This window comes from Podarcis tiliguerta (genome assembly GCF_965153285.1).
Source record: "Podarcis tiliguerta genome assembly, chromosome: 7".
NCBI classification, from domain to species: domain Eukaryota; kingdom Metazoa; phylum Chordata; class Lepidosauria; order Squamata; family Lacertidae; genus Podarcis; species Podarcis tiliguerta.
Genome location: NC_139540.1, coordinates 52,693,562 through 52,710,811, shown reverse-complemented (window position 1 = coordinate 52,710,811; position 17,250 = coordinate 52,693,562).

Genomic DNA, 17,250 nt, shown 5'->3' with positions numbered 1-17,250 from the left:
AATCTTGTTACCTTGAAAACAATTAGTGCAGAAATATTTCTGGCACTTTCCAGAAAACAAAGTGAACACACTGCACTGAGGTCCTTGGTAACCAGTGTCCTTGACTTCCTGCACTCCAATTATAAAGTTCAGGGAAAGCAATCATAAGGCAGGTCTCCTGTGAGGCCTTTAGTGGAAAGCAAAACAAACACACCACCTGTGACTATCTCATAAAGATAACTCAGCTCCATGACCACTGAAATTCTAAAGAAATTCTGAAGGGCCCAATGAATGAAACAGCAAAATGGAAGCCTCTTTCATGAGGGAAGCAAACCTCCAAGAAGTTGGAAGACAAGTTTCAGCACAGCGCTGCTCCATCCATTACATCTTTATAAGCTGAACTTTGCCTTGGATGCAAGTTTATGCATGTTCTTGAGTTTCTAGATGAGAGGGAGGCAAAATTTGTTTAGCTTTGTACACACTGTATTAGGACTCTCTGGGTTCCTGTTCCTGTGTCAAGACTCGCCTCTCAATCAGCAGGACCTGGCCATCTATATTTAACAGCACAATTTATCCATAACATCTTACCATAGTTTATGTTCAGCATACCCTGTCCCTCATAGAGCCACATGTGGCTGTCTTAATTTTAAAACATTTTGTTTTCCCTTTGGACAACAAGCTGCTGGTAGTAAAATAATGTCAGATACATAAAAAAAGAATTATATAATTGTAAAGTTGGAAGGGACCATGAGGGTCATCTAGTCTAAGCCCTTGCAATGCAGGAAACCTTTGCCCAACATGGGGCTTGAACCCACAGCTCTGAGATTAAGAGTCTCATGTTCTACTGACTGAGCTAAGAATCAATAATACATCAATTTAGAGAGTAAGAATAACTTTGGCCAACCCTCTCCCCAAAAAAGCTCAAGAACTTTGGCCAATCCTCCCCTAAAAAAAGCTCAACATTTCCTGGCAATGACAATGGGTAGATCACAGCCGGTCTTTTTATACTGTGAGTAGATTGCAGTCTCTTAGGAGTTGGGCGGGCCTGCCATACACAGTTCGGTTTCAGTGGAAATTACACGGGAGCTTGTATGCATGATACATTTTGATCTCCCCAGCAGCCTCACAATTGCAGCCTTAGGCTGCTGTCTTCACCCCCTTACCTGGGCATAAGACCTATTAAATCCAATTGGACTTCCACCCAAGTAGGCATGGTTAGGAGGGTTTCAGTGTTAGTCATTCTGGGTTAGTCATTCTTGGCTGTATTTAGATGCCACTTCTTTCCATCTTCATAACGTTTCCTTACCTATTCACTCTCACATTCCATGTGATCTTTCACTCAATGCAAAAGCCACTTCTGAAAACCTAATAGAATCTCGCAGATGTTTAGTGCTCATTTCCATGTTAATTGTTTCCAGAAAAAAATCCATGTGCAACCCCCCCCCCTCAAATTAACTCAGAAAATCACGAGAGTTTTCCATCGACAAGATTTGGGGTATACAGTTCTTTCTTGCCACCTAAAGTTTGGCATGACATGGTGGTATATCGATTAAAAGGCACAGTTCTATAAAACAACAAAATGTAAAAGGAACATTAGGAATCGGGAGAGAAATGCTAGCATTATAACCAGTAAAACTAATGCAATAAACCTCACAACTGAATGCAGCCTTTGTTGAAGACAGATAAGGCCTAAAATGAAGAGGAAATTGCTGAACACATAGATATAGGGGTGTGTCCAAGAAGTAGCTTTAGCTTTCTGTGCTTTTCAACAGTGCAAGACATCCCATTTAACTACTTGTTGCTTTTATGCTCTGCTTTCCCCTAGAAGCACAGACTATAGGTGCAGGAACAGTGACATGATTGAATAAAGACTAGTCTTTGGTTATCCGTGTGCTCGTTATGAACCATGTTCGCTAAATCTCATATGATTTAAATTCAATGCATTTTGAAAGATAGAACACATCAATGATTCCAGCAATTATTTGCAATCCCGAAAGTTCACCCCATAGTTCACTGAAATGATTTGGGATTTATCATAATGAATAATTAAGGTGCAAACCAGTCAGGAAACCAGAAGAGCAGAAGCATGGGATCATTTATGACCAGAAGAGTTCACGACCTCTGCTTTGTGTTACATCTGAATGAGAGAGCTAATTTGACACACTTCATTCTCTTTCTTCCCATGCCCATTCTTATCGCTGCTATGAAATGCTAAGGATTGGAAACAGCACTGCAATTGCCTGTAATAGTGTCTTGTTGAATCTGGCCATTTCTAAAGCTAACAGTCCTTTTCTAATAGGTCTGATTCTGAGTTATCCATTCGTACAACTATCTTTGTTGTTCTTATTTTAAATAACTGTTTTGCCTCCAATGTAGGTGTGTGCATATCATGTCCCAGACCCCAGAGAGTGAATCCCAAGCAGAGGGGGCCTCTATGGATGTCGGTCGTGCAAATCTTTATTCAAAGTATTATGCTCAAATTTTGGAGTGGTGGTGGGGGTCTGGTGTAGTGGTTAAGAGTGATAGACATGTAATCTGGGGAACCAGGTTCACGTCTCCGCTCCTCCACATGCAGCTGCTGGATGACCTTGGGCTAGTCACACTTCTCTGAAGTCTCTCAGCCCCACTCACCTCACAGAGTGTTTGTTGTGAGGGAGGAAAGGAGAATGTTAGTCGCTTTGAGACTTCTTAGGGTAGTGATAAAGTGGGATATCAAATCCAAACTCTTCCTCTTCCTCTTCTTCCTCTTCTCCAGCTCTCCAGCCCTAGCAGACATTCTGATGCAGCTCTTTCTTGCCCTTCTATCTTTCAGTCATAGTTCTAGTTTCACTTTCCTGCCATATATCTATTCCATATGTCTATTCAAGATCACATTCCAGTTGGGTTTCGGGCCTGGAGCTGGGTTTTGGAGGAGCTATGTGATACACACACACACACACACACACACACACTTGTATGCACAATTATATGTGCTTATATGCATATATGAACACACATATATTTTCCATCACTCATGGTGGCTTACATGGTCCCCCTGGTTTTCATGTTATCCCCACAGCAACCCTGTGCACCATATGTGTACCATATGTGCTGAATGATAGTAATTGGCGTAAGGTCACCCAGTGACTGAATGGAGATGTTATCCTTGGTCTTCCACACTCTCTTATCAATACACCACACATGTAACCCTTTTGTGACTAAGCCTTATAGAAATAATGCCAGTTAGCTGAGTAAAGCTGTTGCAGTGAAACAGAACAACAGAGCATTTGAGCCATGAAAGCTTTTGCCACAATAAATGTATTAGTCTTTAAGGTGCCACAAGACTTTATACTGTGACAAATATCATGGCACATATTTATGAAATATTCCATCCATTTAGTTTGGGCCACTGGGAATGACATGCTATAATAAGAACACCATTTTAAAGGGTGGGGGTGGGGAATCAATGAAAGGTTATGCTGCCATTTTAACACTAAAATCCCCTGCCTCCCAAATATTCCCTTTAGCAGTATGTGTGTGCTTGGAACAGCCATAGCGGAGGCAAAGGCACAGTGAGAAATTCTTCTATGTCCCCCCCCTTCATTGTATGAAGTGAGTTAAAAAAATAGTTCAAAATACTATGGTGTTATTATTCAAACTGTGTGAAGTCACAATGTCAAAGTATTTAGAAAATGTTCAGATTTCTTTCCTATTTATGAAGCATTTTATTTTGTGAAAGCCACTGAAACCAGCTTTTTGTAAAGACTACTATGTGCAGACACAATCATTCCCCCATGCCCTACCAATCCCAAGTACAGGTATACCCTGTCGTTTTGAAGCGTTGAATGTCACCATGACTGAAACACTAACTGGCTGATGGTCTCTAGGGTTCAAAGCACACTTTGCTTTCCAAACCCATTACATTATTGCTTAGGACCTCTGAGAGAGGGAACAATATTTCCAGCAGTAATATTTGCTTTGTTGGCATCAATACTTGTCCATGTTTGAATTAATTTTGATGTAAAAAAATGCATTTCAAATTCACAGGGGCCTTCAAGAAAACCAACTTATTATCTTTGGGAATATTAAGTGGGATTGCTTTTAAAATGGTGACCTTGATAGATATGTGTGTGTGTACGCATGCGTGTGTGTGTATCACCATTCTAGTTCCATAATTTTGCTACCCCTTTTCTCTTTTCACCAAGCTGCTTAATAGTATTCAGGAGTCCTGAATCAATTTCCATGCTCTATCAGCCATATCATGAACCAATCTGCCTGTTTGTCTGTGATTATTCCCATGCTAGAAAGGCAGTAAGTGTTCATGGAATCATTTTGTGCCACAGCACTTCAGACCTGATTTAGGGTCCATGAGCAGCTGAGCACAAGGCCACCCCAGGTCTGGAACACATGTGAGCATCACACCAACATCAGGACCAAAAGGCAGGAGAAGTCACCCAGCAAGTATGATAGGGCCTTCAGGAATTGCTGCCATTATCCACAGAATGACATAACAATAACATAACAATGACATATTTGATTCTATCATTGTTGAGTGATTAATTTTTCCATTGTCTGTCTATGTGTGGGTACATTAGGATAGTTCTAGAGTTGTACTCAGTGGAGTTCTGTTTGACCTAGGGGTCAGCAAACTTTTTCAGCAGGTGGCTGGTCCACTGTCCCTCAGACCTTGTGGGAGGCCAGACTATTTTTTTTTGGGGGGGGGGGAGCTATGAACGAATTCCTATGCCCCTCAAATAATCCAGAGATGCATGTTAAATAAAAGGACACATTCTACTCATCAAAAACACGCTGATTCCTGGACCAGCCACGGACCAGATTTAGAAGGCGATTGGGCTGGATCCATGTTTGCCTACCCATGACCTAGAGGAAGGGGCCTCCTGAGAATCTGCTCCAGAGGGTTGTAACTCTCCAGAACAGCATGAGACAAGATGCAGGGGGTTTCAGGGAAAAGAGGCATTCAGGGAAAATTGCCTTCCCTTCCTCCAGCAGTAAGTCTCTGCTGGAGCCAGGTGCCTTCTGTGAATGGAAGGAGCTCATCTATTGCAATGCGTACTGTCAGAGCTGGCTCCTGGTCCCAGCTCACAAAGGACCAACGCTAGCCGGTAGTAAAGTATCAAAGTCTTTATTGAAGAATAGTTTCCATTTCCAAGCCTCAGCGCCCCAGCTCTACGTCTAGAGTCTAGACCGGCGAAGCTCCGTCTGAATCTCCGCCCCCTGTACACCAGTTTAAGACTCTAATCTTACTCCACCTCTCCCTTCTCTCCTTTCTCCTCTGGGTCCTGCTGCCCCCCGGGGTCTCCTCCCTCCTGGACTCCTCTGACGCAGACGTTGACCCTCCTGCCTCCTCCCGCTCTCTTCGGCGGGCTTTAGGACTTGGCTCCCTACCCGGGCTGCCAACTGTGCCGCCTTCCTGTACATTTGAACTTGGCGAGCGCGCGCGTTTAACCTTCCTCTTAACCGTTTCCTCGCTCCCTGACGGAGGCGTGGTCAATCCTGCCCCATGTTCTCCCGCTGGTAGCGCGCCGCCTGATCCCGATGCCTGGGACTCCTCCCCCCTACTTCCCTCTGGTGTGGACGCTGGTCCAGATTTCCAGCTGCTGCTCTCTGAGTCCCCTCTGGCCCCTTCTCCCTGAAGTGCCCCCCTGGGTACTCCCCTTGCCCTGACCATGGGAGCCCCTTTTTGTGAATCCTCTGATTCACTGGACAGACTCAGAGACCTCGGATCGCTGTCATCGCTGACATTTCCTTCGGACTCCTCCCCTTCGCTCTCCATTTCCTCCCTCTCCTGTGCCTCTGCTCCTGAACCCCTGACACGTACATATATACAAGCATTGAAATATGATGAGTTGGATCAAGACTTCCCATTCTATGAATAGACAGGCTCCTTCCATTCACAGATCACATCTAATATAGGTCCAGTCATTAAAGCACATTTATTAGCACGTCTTACAATCCGTCCTGTGAATGTGCTTTGCCTTTCACAGTCCAAACAGTAGAACTGTAAATTATATATAAATAACAGTAAGTTGGACAGCTGATTTCCTTTTTCTTTAGGGTGTGGGGGCTTCAAAGAAATAGATGGAAACTCAGTGATATCCCAATAGCCAGCAGAAATTTCTATAACTATCAATGATTCCAAGTGTATTTTAGCATCTATGAATGTTAGCATCAGAAACGTAAGATTCATAAATACTTTAAATAATAACTAAATACTAAACCAGGAAAAAGTAGAAGCAGTATGGAGTAACCAGCAATCCTGACACTACCCAATAAAGTTTGCAAATTGTTACTCTGGTGCATTGGCTTGAGTCAGGATGAAGGCAGGGATTTCCCCCTCCTAGCTCCTCTGATCTGATTTGGCAAGACTGGGTTATCTTTTAATGCTGCAGATCCTCCATAAACTAGTTAATAAACATTGTGAACATACATTCAACCATACATCCTGTCTTGTTTCTTCATTCTGGGTGTAGGGGCCAACAAGTTCTGTCGCACTCTGAAGTTTTTTCCTTATTAGGGAGACTGAAGCAGGGGGTGGAAGGTTGACTGAGAGCAAACCAGCACCATAGCTGACAGGTCAATCTGTCAGTGGAATAATGGCTGACATTGCCTGCAGGCCTGCAGCTTGGAGGGCCAATGTGTCAGTTTGGTTGACGTTTGAGGTGCTTGAGACAATCGGCAACAGACGAGACAAGGGACATCAGTCTCTTCTCAGCCCAACAGAGAAAGCAGCACTTAGCATAATTAAACCACAAGTGCACATTTCCAAAAGGGATTGATTTCCTAGGAACCCCTACAGGAATTGAAATCATTAAAAATAAAAATAAAAATGTAAGGAACTTTCCAGGGGTTAGTTCTCCAACCTCTGTTTGGTACAAATATAATCATTAAAAGAAACCCCAGATACTGTTTTTGATGGATTTTGGATAACTTCTGAATCTGTACACATATCCATATACAATATTGCAGGGAATTTACCAAAGGGCGCCTCTACAGTTCCTAGACGTATCATGCAAATCCTTAGCTCAGAAAACTTCAATTTGAAACTCCATTTTGAAAGGTGCTTAGAGAAACAAATACACCTGGGACCTATTTGTCTGAAATTTGGCAAATATCATCCTCTCAGAAGGGGTTGTGACCCCTGCACATTTCATCCAATTCTGTTTAAAATGTAACATTTGGCAAATTTTTGTGATCACATTTAGATCAAAGGTGAATGCAAAAAAAGTTTTGGTTCTATTTGACAGAGATGAATGTACAAACCATGAGCAAAATGAAGAAACATATGCCTAGGAAGCAAAGGGTTTTATGCAATTAAAAAATTATGCGAGTGCAGTGATGGAAATGGTTTGAAGATTAGGAAAACACTGTGCTAATGCACCTGTTTACAACAGTGTACACTCTGATCTTCTTTGTGATCAAGGGTGTTCACATTTGCCAGTACCTTCAGTTGACTGCTCATTGCATTTATATTGAAAACATCTAGGTAAGGGGTAGGCGTAGCTCTCCAGATGTAATTGAACTCCACCAGCCCTAGCTAGCATGCCAACAGCCAGGGATGATGGTGCTTATAGTCCAGCAACAGATGGAGAGAAGTAAATTCTCCCTCCATAATCTAGGTGAAGTGCCACTGAAATCTATTTCTATAATAATTATCTGGCTTCTCTTTTTAGATCATTCCAGTCTTGCTTCAGTTTGTCTTTCCTCCTAATGACATAACAGTGAACCTAACAGAAACAGAAGAAGAGCCTGGTGGATCCGGCCAATGGTCCCTGTCACGGCTTAAAATTAGCCGCTGTTTCTTTAATACAAAAGGAACTGAGTCAGCATGAGTCAGCGGCCTACAATGAATTGGCAAAGCCTGCATGACTCATGCAACCTTTCACCTGCACATGCCTGTATATATAGAGTGGTCATTGATTGTGTGTGTTGTGGGTTGGTTGGTTGGTTGGTTGGTTGGTTGGTTGGATGGATGGATGGTAGGTAGGTAGAAAGCTGGTTGTGTTTGATATGTATAAAGCTGTCGGTCATGGTTGGAGAAGACTTTTTTTAAGAATGAAAGCAGCATTCTGCAAAGTGCTCTTTCTCAAGGACTCTTTGTGCTGACTAGGGTCTGAGGACCAGGCAAAGGAGGTCAGAACCTTTTCATTTTCAAACACTGACTGTTCCCCCCCACCCCATCAAACATCCTGTTTTCCTAGTGACCAACTACAGTAGGTGCCTGTAGGAAACCCACAGCAGCACTCATCCCTGTACAACAGCATTCATCCCTGCTCTGGTTTCCAGCAACTGCTCTTCAGAAGCAGTACTTCTTCTGAAAGCCTGTCCATTTTTGTTTCCATTGCTGCCACAACAAACTTTCTTCTTACTTCCCATTACCTGGGGAAAAAAACCATACATCATCACGATCATTCTATGCTACTTTATTGCCAAAGTGGTTTCTAAGTGGTTTCCGAGTATAAAACCAGTCACACACCAGCACTTTACAGCTTTTGTGTGCATTTTCTAAAAAAACACCATACTTTTCCCTCACAATGAGCAATAGGCATATTGACCCAATGGTATTCATACGCCCTAAACTTAGGACTAAAAGAAATCTGAATGTAAACATAATTAATAAACAGTCACCATAGAAATGATGGTTATACAGCCCTTCTTACTATAAAAGAAAATCTCAAATCAATTGTAATTTGGAAAGCCAGTATAATAGGCCTTGAACATATCACTGCTGCATTGTTTGCCTCTGTATACTTGGCTAGGGCTTATTATTGTAATTGCTCTCAGACTGCAACATTATGAAAAGTATTCCTGTGGGCAGAGATATATTTGACAAAGCTTTTCAGGGTGAAAAATGGAAAAGAACGCACTGTAGTGTGTGTGTGTGTGTGTGTGTGTGAGAGAGAGAGAGAGAGAGAGAGAGAGAGAGAGAGAGAAAGCGAGAGAGCACACAATATAATAGCAGGTGCTGCATGCTGCATGGCGATATTTTACTGTATATTCCCTCTTTCAGAATAAAGTATCTAACAGTAAAGTGATGAAATTAACCAGTTTCAACATGAATTCTCACATGTTTATTGCAGTCTTCTGTTGCCTTAAAGATTAAGAACTTTATTTTTAGGATAGCCTTGGTAACATTCAGCCTACATTATGTCCATACTTGATACATGGAGCTGCCTTTGAGGACTTAGAAACATTAGCTAGTCTGTTGCTGCCAGACTCCTGACTGGGGCTGACCTTAGGCAATTCACCAGTGTATAAACATCCTCACTGGCTGCCGGTCTGCTTCTTAGCACACGCAAATGAACTTTATATTAGACATTATCTTAGGACCTGCTTTCCTGAGGGATCACCTTATCCCTCATGTAACCTGCCCAGCATTTAAGATCAATGTTGGAGGCCCTTCTCTGTGTGGATCTGCCTTCTAAAGTGGTGACTGGCAAGAGATCCCTTTCAGCAGTGGCAGAGGTAGTGGTCAGTGTGGTGGGGCACAGCCCCACTTGTGGCAGTGGCATCACTTCAGCTTACCTGAATGGGGCTGGGATAGGGTGGAGCTGTTGCCCTAACCCCCTTCCTTAGATGATCTGCATGGATTACCTGATGTGTGGGGAGCTACACGCACCACTGGCAGGGGGGGCAGTGATATAGGGGCCAAAATGTTTAGCCCCCCCTTCTTTATGAGTATAGGAGGCTTCCCAGCTGCATTACGGTAAGCCTGTACAGTACAGTAAGCCTCCTTAGAGATGAGTGTGATTAAGGTACATGCAAATGGTAAGAATAAAATAAGCAAGTTATATGTGTGCAACAGATGGAGATCAAATGGACAGAGCTAACACACTCTTGTGTGCTTAGAATGCTTGAACAGGCCCTACTCTTAGTTTAGTTTAGTTTAGTTATTGGCAAAGATATTTTTATTTCCCCAGGCTTTCTAGAATACCAACTGAATCTAGTTTTAAATATGTTGCTAGACTCCCTGCCTTCTTATCCTGCTGTGATTTGCCTTCTGCAGTTTTAATTAAATTTGATTATTTTATTGTTTTAATTTTGTGAGATTTTCAAAGCATGTATACTCCAGAACTGGGCCTGGAAAGTCAATAGTTTTACATAAATTGGAAGAGAATTGGAACACACAGACACACATGGTTAGATCTAGGAGCATATCTAGTCTAGTTCCATAGAGTGCAACTCTTCAGGGTTGGAACCAATGTCATTCATTTTCAAAGAATACTACCCCCCCCCCAAAAAAAAAAAACCCTAGAAGAAAACAAATGGTTTAGATGGGTTTGGTCTGCAATGGAAATTTAACTCTCAGTTATTTTCTGCAGAGTAAAAAGCAGAGGTCTTTGATGCATATGCAAGAGAAATCCATATCCAGACAAGTTAAATAATAGCCTATCACTCATTGGCTGGAGAACACTCCCTGATCATGCGATGTCACTCAGGGGGAAAAGTTCACCCCACATGTTCCCACAGGCACCTTGCTCTACAGTGAATGCCTATATGAATATGGAAAATATTGGTGCCCATTGTAGTGCTTTTGAAACTTTTGCCATTCGGATCATGAGAACATAGTCTATCCACTGAAATAAGGAAATGGTAAACTCAGGTCAATGTAACACATGTCAGAATAGAAGCTACACCAGAAGCTCCTGCTTCCTCCTGTTAGGTCATAATGATAAATGCTATCTTTTTTGTATTAAGAACAGGAAATCACTTGTCTTTAAGCCATCCAATTTACTGTTATTAAGTATGTAGTACATCTCATAATCCTGCTATATTTAGATAGCCTTCCAGGGATCAGTTTGATTTATTAATGTACTGACAAATAATTAGCTAGGGAATGTATTATGTATATTTCATCTGCGGCCTGAAACCATAACCTCTGCCAGTCAGCATGTGTGAAATCTGAAGGTCTGTTTGCAACAGGTGGCTTATGAAACTTTTCTTTTTCCACCTTTCACAAAAGCAGAAAAATTTAAAATTGTTGGATGTCTGAATTCTATAATGAAACCCTTTAGAACTGAAGACAATAAAAAAGTAACTTAGGTATAAATCTCATTGGTGTACTTGGTATTAGATGAGTGAAATTACACAATCTCAGTTCATAATTGCCTCCTTCTTTCTAAATTTCTTTTGGGAAGAGTCTCAGATATTTCCAAGAGTCCTCTTCTGGATTTTAATGTTGGTGTGCCTTAATAGTAATGCTAGGCCAGGGTTGCCGTTAAGCATGGGGGAGAAAATCTATTCAGTTTGCATTTAAAGACAAACCTACTTAATCAACACTGTTGTCCCCTTTACCCATTCAAAAACAAACAGAATAGGAATATAGTCATCTTGCAAAATTGACAGTAACTTTCGTAAGACCTTGTGAGAGGTCTTAGCATCTCACAATAATGTACAGTGGTACCTCGGGTTCAGACGCTTCAGGTTACAGACGCTTCAGGTTACAGACTCCGCTAACCCAGAAATAGTACCTCGGGTTAAGAACTTTGCTTCAGGATGAGAACAGAAATCATGCGGCGGCGGCGGCAGCGGGAGGCCCCATTAGCTAAAGTGGTACCTCAGGTTAAGAACAGTTTCAGGTTAAGACTGGACTCCAGAATGAATTAAGTTCTTAACCCGAGGTACCACTGTAATGTTTTCCATCTCAAGCCAACTTGGAGTTTATGCACCGTTTACCATGGCATGGTTGATTTTTTAAAAGTAAGTAAATAGCTGAGGTGGGGCAATGTGGTGCCTCTGTATATAGACACCAGGGATTCAGAACAAGTGCCTCTGTAGATAATATTGGACTACGGCTCCCTTTATCCCTAACCCTTGGCCATTCTGAATGAGGCTGATGATGGTTGGTGTCTAACAGACTACTACAGGTTTGGCATCAGGGCTGCATGTGATATATATTGCAGAATATAGAGAAGCCTGGTTTGATTTTGTTTTGTCTTCTCAATGTGTTAATACGTATGTGTGTAGAATTTGACACCCAGTAGGTTGGCAATGAAATTGTGTTACCCCCACACTTAACTTGCTAGTCAACTAACATTATTTTTGTGCTACTACAACTCAGCCCAGTGTTGATAGCTTAGGAGGAGCGAACATAGGAAGAGCCTGCTAGGTCAATTCAATGGCCTATCTCATCCAGTATCCTGTTTTCACAGTGGCCAGTCAGATGCCTGTGGGAAGCTGGCAAGCTAGACAAGAGTGCAACAGCACTCTGTACAAGGAGAAACTATCATCTGAGCCACCTCTTCAAGAGACCAATTTGATTGTGTGAACTGGTCCCCAAACTGTCTAATACATGTTTAAGGAAAGAATCCTTAAATAAGAGACACGGGGGAATGACTAATGGACTTCAATGTCTGTACACTAATGCACAAAGCATGGGAAATAAACAAGATGAGCTTGAGCTCTTGGTACAGCAAACTAAATATGACATAATAGGCATCACTGAAACCTGGTGGGATAAGTCCCACGATTGGAATGTAAAAATGGAGGGATACAATCTATTTCAGAGAAACAGACCAGACAAGAAAGGAGGAGGAGTGGCGTTATATGTCAGGGATGTGTATACCTGTGAAGAGATCCAAGATTTAGAACCTCAAAGCCAAAGTGAGAGCATTTGGGTCAAAATTAAGGGAGAGAAGAATAACAGTGACCTCATTGTGGGAGTTTACTATAGATCCCCAAGCCAAACGGAGGACATAGATGATGCCTTCCTGGAACAGATGGCCAAGCATGCAAAAGGAAGGGAGATAGTAGTAATGGGGGACTTCAATTACCCAGATATTTGTTGGATGTCAAACTCAGCCAAGAGCATAAGGTCAAACAGATTCCTCACTGGCCTTGCAGACAACTTCATTGTCCAGAAAGTGGGAGAAGCAACAAGAGGAACAGCCATTTTAGATCTGGTCCTAACCAATGTTGATGACCTGGTTAATGGGGTAGAAGTGGAAGGATCATTAGGCGCAAGTGATCATGCTCTTCTGAAGTTTACTATACAGCGGAAAGGAGCAGCCAAGCATACTAGGACTCAATTTCTTGACTTTAAGAAAGCCGACTTCATAAAACTTAGGGAAGTGCTGGGTGAGATCCCATGGACAGTAATACTAAAAGGAAAGGGAGTTCATGATGGCTGGGAGTTTGTTAAGAAGGAGATAGTAAAAGCACAACTTCAGGCAATACCAATGAGACGGAAACATGGAAGGTGCCTAAAGAAGCCAGGGTGGCTATCTAAAGAACTTTTAACTGAGTTAAGATTAAAAAAGGATGTGTACAAAAAATGGAAAAGGGGGGAAACCACCAAAGAGGAATTCAAACAAATAGCCAGCACGTGTAGACACAAAGTCAGAAAAGCTAAAGCACAGAATGAACTCAGGCTTGCTAGAGAGGTTAAAAGCAACAAAAAAGGCTTCTATGGGTATGTTCGTAGCAAAAGGAAGAACAAAGAAACAGTGGGGTCACTCAGAGGAGAAGATGGTGAAATGCAAACAGGGGACACAGAAAGGGCTGAACTCCTCAATGCCTTCTTTGCCTCAGTCTTCTCCGATAAAGAAAACAATGCCCGACCTGAAGAATTTGGAGCAAATGATTCAGCAGAGAAAACACAGCCCAGAATAACTAAGGAGATAGTACAAGAATACTTGGCTAGTTTAGATGTATTCAAGTCTCCAGGGCCAGATGAACTGCATCCAAGAGTATTAAAAGAACTGGCAGATGTGATCTCAGAACCACTGGCAATCATCTTTGAGAATTCCTGGAGAACAGGCGAAGTCCCGGCAGACTGGAGGAGGGCAAATGTTGTCCCTATTTTCAAAAAGGGGAAAAGAGAGGACCCAAATAATTACCGCCCAGTCAGTCTGACATCAATACCAGGGAAGATTCTGGAGCAGATCATTAAGCAAACAATCTGTGAGCACCTAGAAAGGAATGCTGTGATCACCAATAGTCAGCATGGTTTTCTGAAAAATAAGTCATGTCAGACTAACCTGATCTCATTTTTTGACAGAATTACAAGCCTGGTAGATGAAGGGAATGCAGTGGATGTAGTCTACCTTGATTTCAGCAAGGCATTTGACAAGGTGCCCCATGATATTCTTGTAAAGAAGCTGGTAAAATGCGGTCTTGACTATGCTACCACTCAGTGGATTTGTAACTGGCTGACTGACCGGACCCAAAGGGTGCTCATCAATGGTTCCTCTTCATCCTGGAGAAGAGTGACTAGTGGGGTGCCACAGGGTTCTGTCTTGGGCCCGGTCTTATTCAACATCTTTATCAACGACTTGGATGATGGACTCAAGGGCATCCTGATCAAATTTGCAGATGACACCAAACTGGGAGGGGTGGCTAACACCCCAGAGGACAGGATCACACTTCAAAACGACCTTGACAGATTAGAGAACTGGGCCAAAAACAAACAAGATGAATTTTAACAGGGAGAAATGTAAAGTATTGCACTTGGGCAAAAAAAATGAGAGGCACAAATACAAGATGGGTGACACCTGGCTTGAGAGCAGTACATGTGAAAAGGATCTAGGAGTGTTGGTTGACCACAAACTTGACATGAGCCAACAGTGTGACGCGGCAGCTAAAAAAGCCAATGCAATTCTGGGCTGCATCAATAGGAGTATAGCATCTAGATCAAGGGAAGTTATAGTGCCACTGTATTCTGCTCTGGTCAGACCTCACCTGGAGTACTGTGTCCAGTTCTGGGCACCACAGTTCAAGAAGGACACTGACAAACTGGAACGTGTCCAGAGGAGGGCAACCAAAATGGTCAAAGGCCTGGAAACGATGCCTTATGAGGAACAGCTAAGGGAGCTGGGCATGTTTAGCCTGGAGAAGAGGAGGTTAAGGGGTGATATGATAGCCATGTTCAAATATATAAAAGGATGTCACATAGAGGAGGGAGAAAGGTTGTTTTCTGCTGCTCCAGAGAAGCGGACACGGAGCAATGGATCCAAACTACAAGAAAGAAGATTCCACCTAAACATTAGGAAGAACTTCCTGACAGTAAGAGCTGTTCGACAGTGGAATTTGCTGCCAAGGAGTGTGGTGGAGTCTCCTTCTTTGGACGTCTTTAAGCAGAGGCTTGACAGCCATATGTCAGGAGTGCTCTGATGGTGTTTCCTGCTTGGCAGGGGGTTGGACTCGATGACCCTTGTGGTCTCTTCCAACTCTATGATTCTATGATTCTATGATTCTATGACAAGATTACCGAAGCTGAGAACTGCTGTTTTTGTATGTGCAGGTAGTCAATGGTTGTGCAATGTCAAAACAACAGCTAGAATTTACTTTAATAGTGGTTAATAACCAAAGGTTTATCACTGCACTCCTACCAAGAACCAAACCCAGTAATTTCTCTTCATGAAAGTCTCTTTCAAAGAAGTGGCTGTGGGGTAACAGCAGCGCTCTCTTATCTTGAGGTATTCTCAATAAATGGCTTAGGTGGTGTGTAATTGCTTCAGCTTCAATTTGCTGTTTAATCAGCTATACTGTCCATTTCGCTGATCCCTATTATACCTGAAGTATAGATTATCATGGTAAACAAATGACTCCAGAAAGCTCCAAGTGCATTATTTACTCAAATGGGAAATTAATATTTGATAATGTGTCATAAGCCAGGAATTAATAAAGCTTTAATATTATCAAGAGGTTGAGAATTAAATTTTCTCCTGTGCAGGGAAGCATGGCTGCACAGCCTAACCTCACACAAACTGGGCATACATAGGGCTAGAATATATTTAACCTTATATACAGTGATAAGATCATCATTATCCGCTTATGGGGCCATTTTAGTTGTTTATGATCTCTGCTTTGCAGGTCTCTTGGAGGCAATCATGTCCAGGCCAGTCAACGATTAAGGCTATGTGATTCATCACCCTGATGCATTGGAATGGCTATGTTTTGGAGGTTCCCATCACGTTGTGATGCTACTGGGGAGTGGGGTGACCTACAGTTTGTAGGTAACAGTGTTTTATTATGTTTGATTGAAGGTGGCTGACAAAGCAGCTATGCCTGCCTACATCAAAGGCAGGGGTGGCAGACATTGGCAAAATAAATATTTGCACTTAGCAAAGAGATGTAGACACACAGGCCAGAAGTGATGCACCAAAGGGACCCCACCCCCAAGGCCATTAAGGAGCTAGGAGAAACTTGATGTGGAAAGATCAGTTGGATATGGAAGAGTGTTTTACTTAGGGACTGAGTCATAAGAAAGGGACGCCAAAATAACCAAGGGATTGTAGACTTTTAGTTAAGGAAAGAAAGACATGTAAGGGAGGAGACATAAAAGAGGTATAAAAATCATGCATAGCATGGAGAAAATGGTCAGATCTCTCTCTCTCTCTCTCTCTCTCTCTCTCACACACACACACACACACACACACAGAGAGAGAGAGAGAGAGAGAGAGAGAGAAACAAACAATATGAAAACTGGGAGCATCCATTGATGCTGAAGGTTGGAACCATCAGGAGAGACAAAAGAAAATACTTCTTCACACAGTTGAAATATATTAAAAAAATAAAAAAATTGTCCAGTAGCACCTTAGAGACCAACTAAGTTTGTTCTTGATATAAGCTTTCGTGTGTACGCACACTTCTTTAGATACTTCTTCATGCATGCACACAAAAGCTTATACCAAGAACAAACTTAGTTGGTCTCTAAAGTGCTACTGGACAAGTTTTTTTTGTTTTTTTTTATATATATTTCAACTGCATCAGACCAACACGGCTATCTACTGGAATCTAGAACTTCTTCACACAGTTCAGACAAACTTTGGAACTCACTCCCACAAGATGCAGTGATGTCCAACAACTTGGATGCTTTGAAAATGGAGTAGACAAATTCATGGAGGGCAAGGTAATCAAGAGCTCCTAGCAATGATGGCTATGCTTTGACTCCACAGCCAGAGCCAGTAATGCTTCCGAATATCAGTTGCTGGAAACCACAGGAGGAGAGAGTGCTCTTGTGCTTGGGTCCTGCTTGGAGGTTTCTCACAGCCATCTGTTTGGCCACTGTGAGAACAGAATGCAGGACTAAGATGACCCATTGGCCTGATCCAGCAAGCTCATACTGTATGTTCTTACATTCATGGGATGAGGAAGTGTCACATTTACCAGCAGTCCAAAAAACCGATTAATGTGCCTGTGATAGCTACTTAGCCACATGTGCGTGGAAGTGTGAGGCTCGTGAAAACTGTTCTATTCTATCAGCAGATACTTCAGTAAGATGTAAAGAGGAATGAAAATTGCAAAACAATCCCACAATGTTAAGCCCCAATG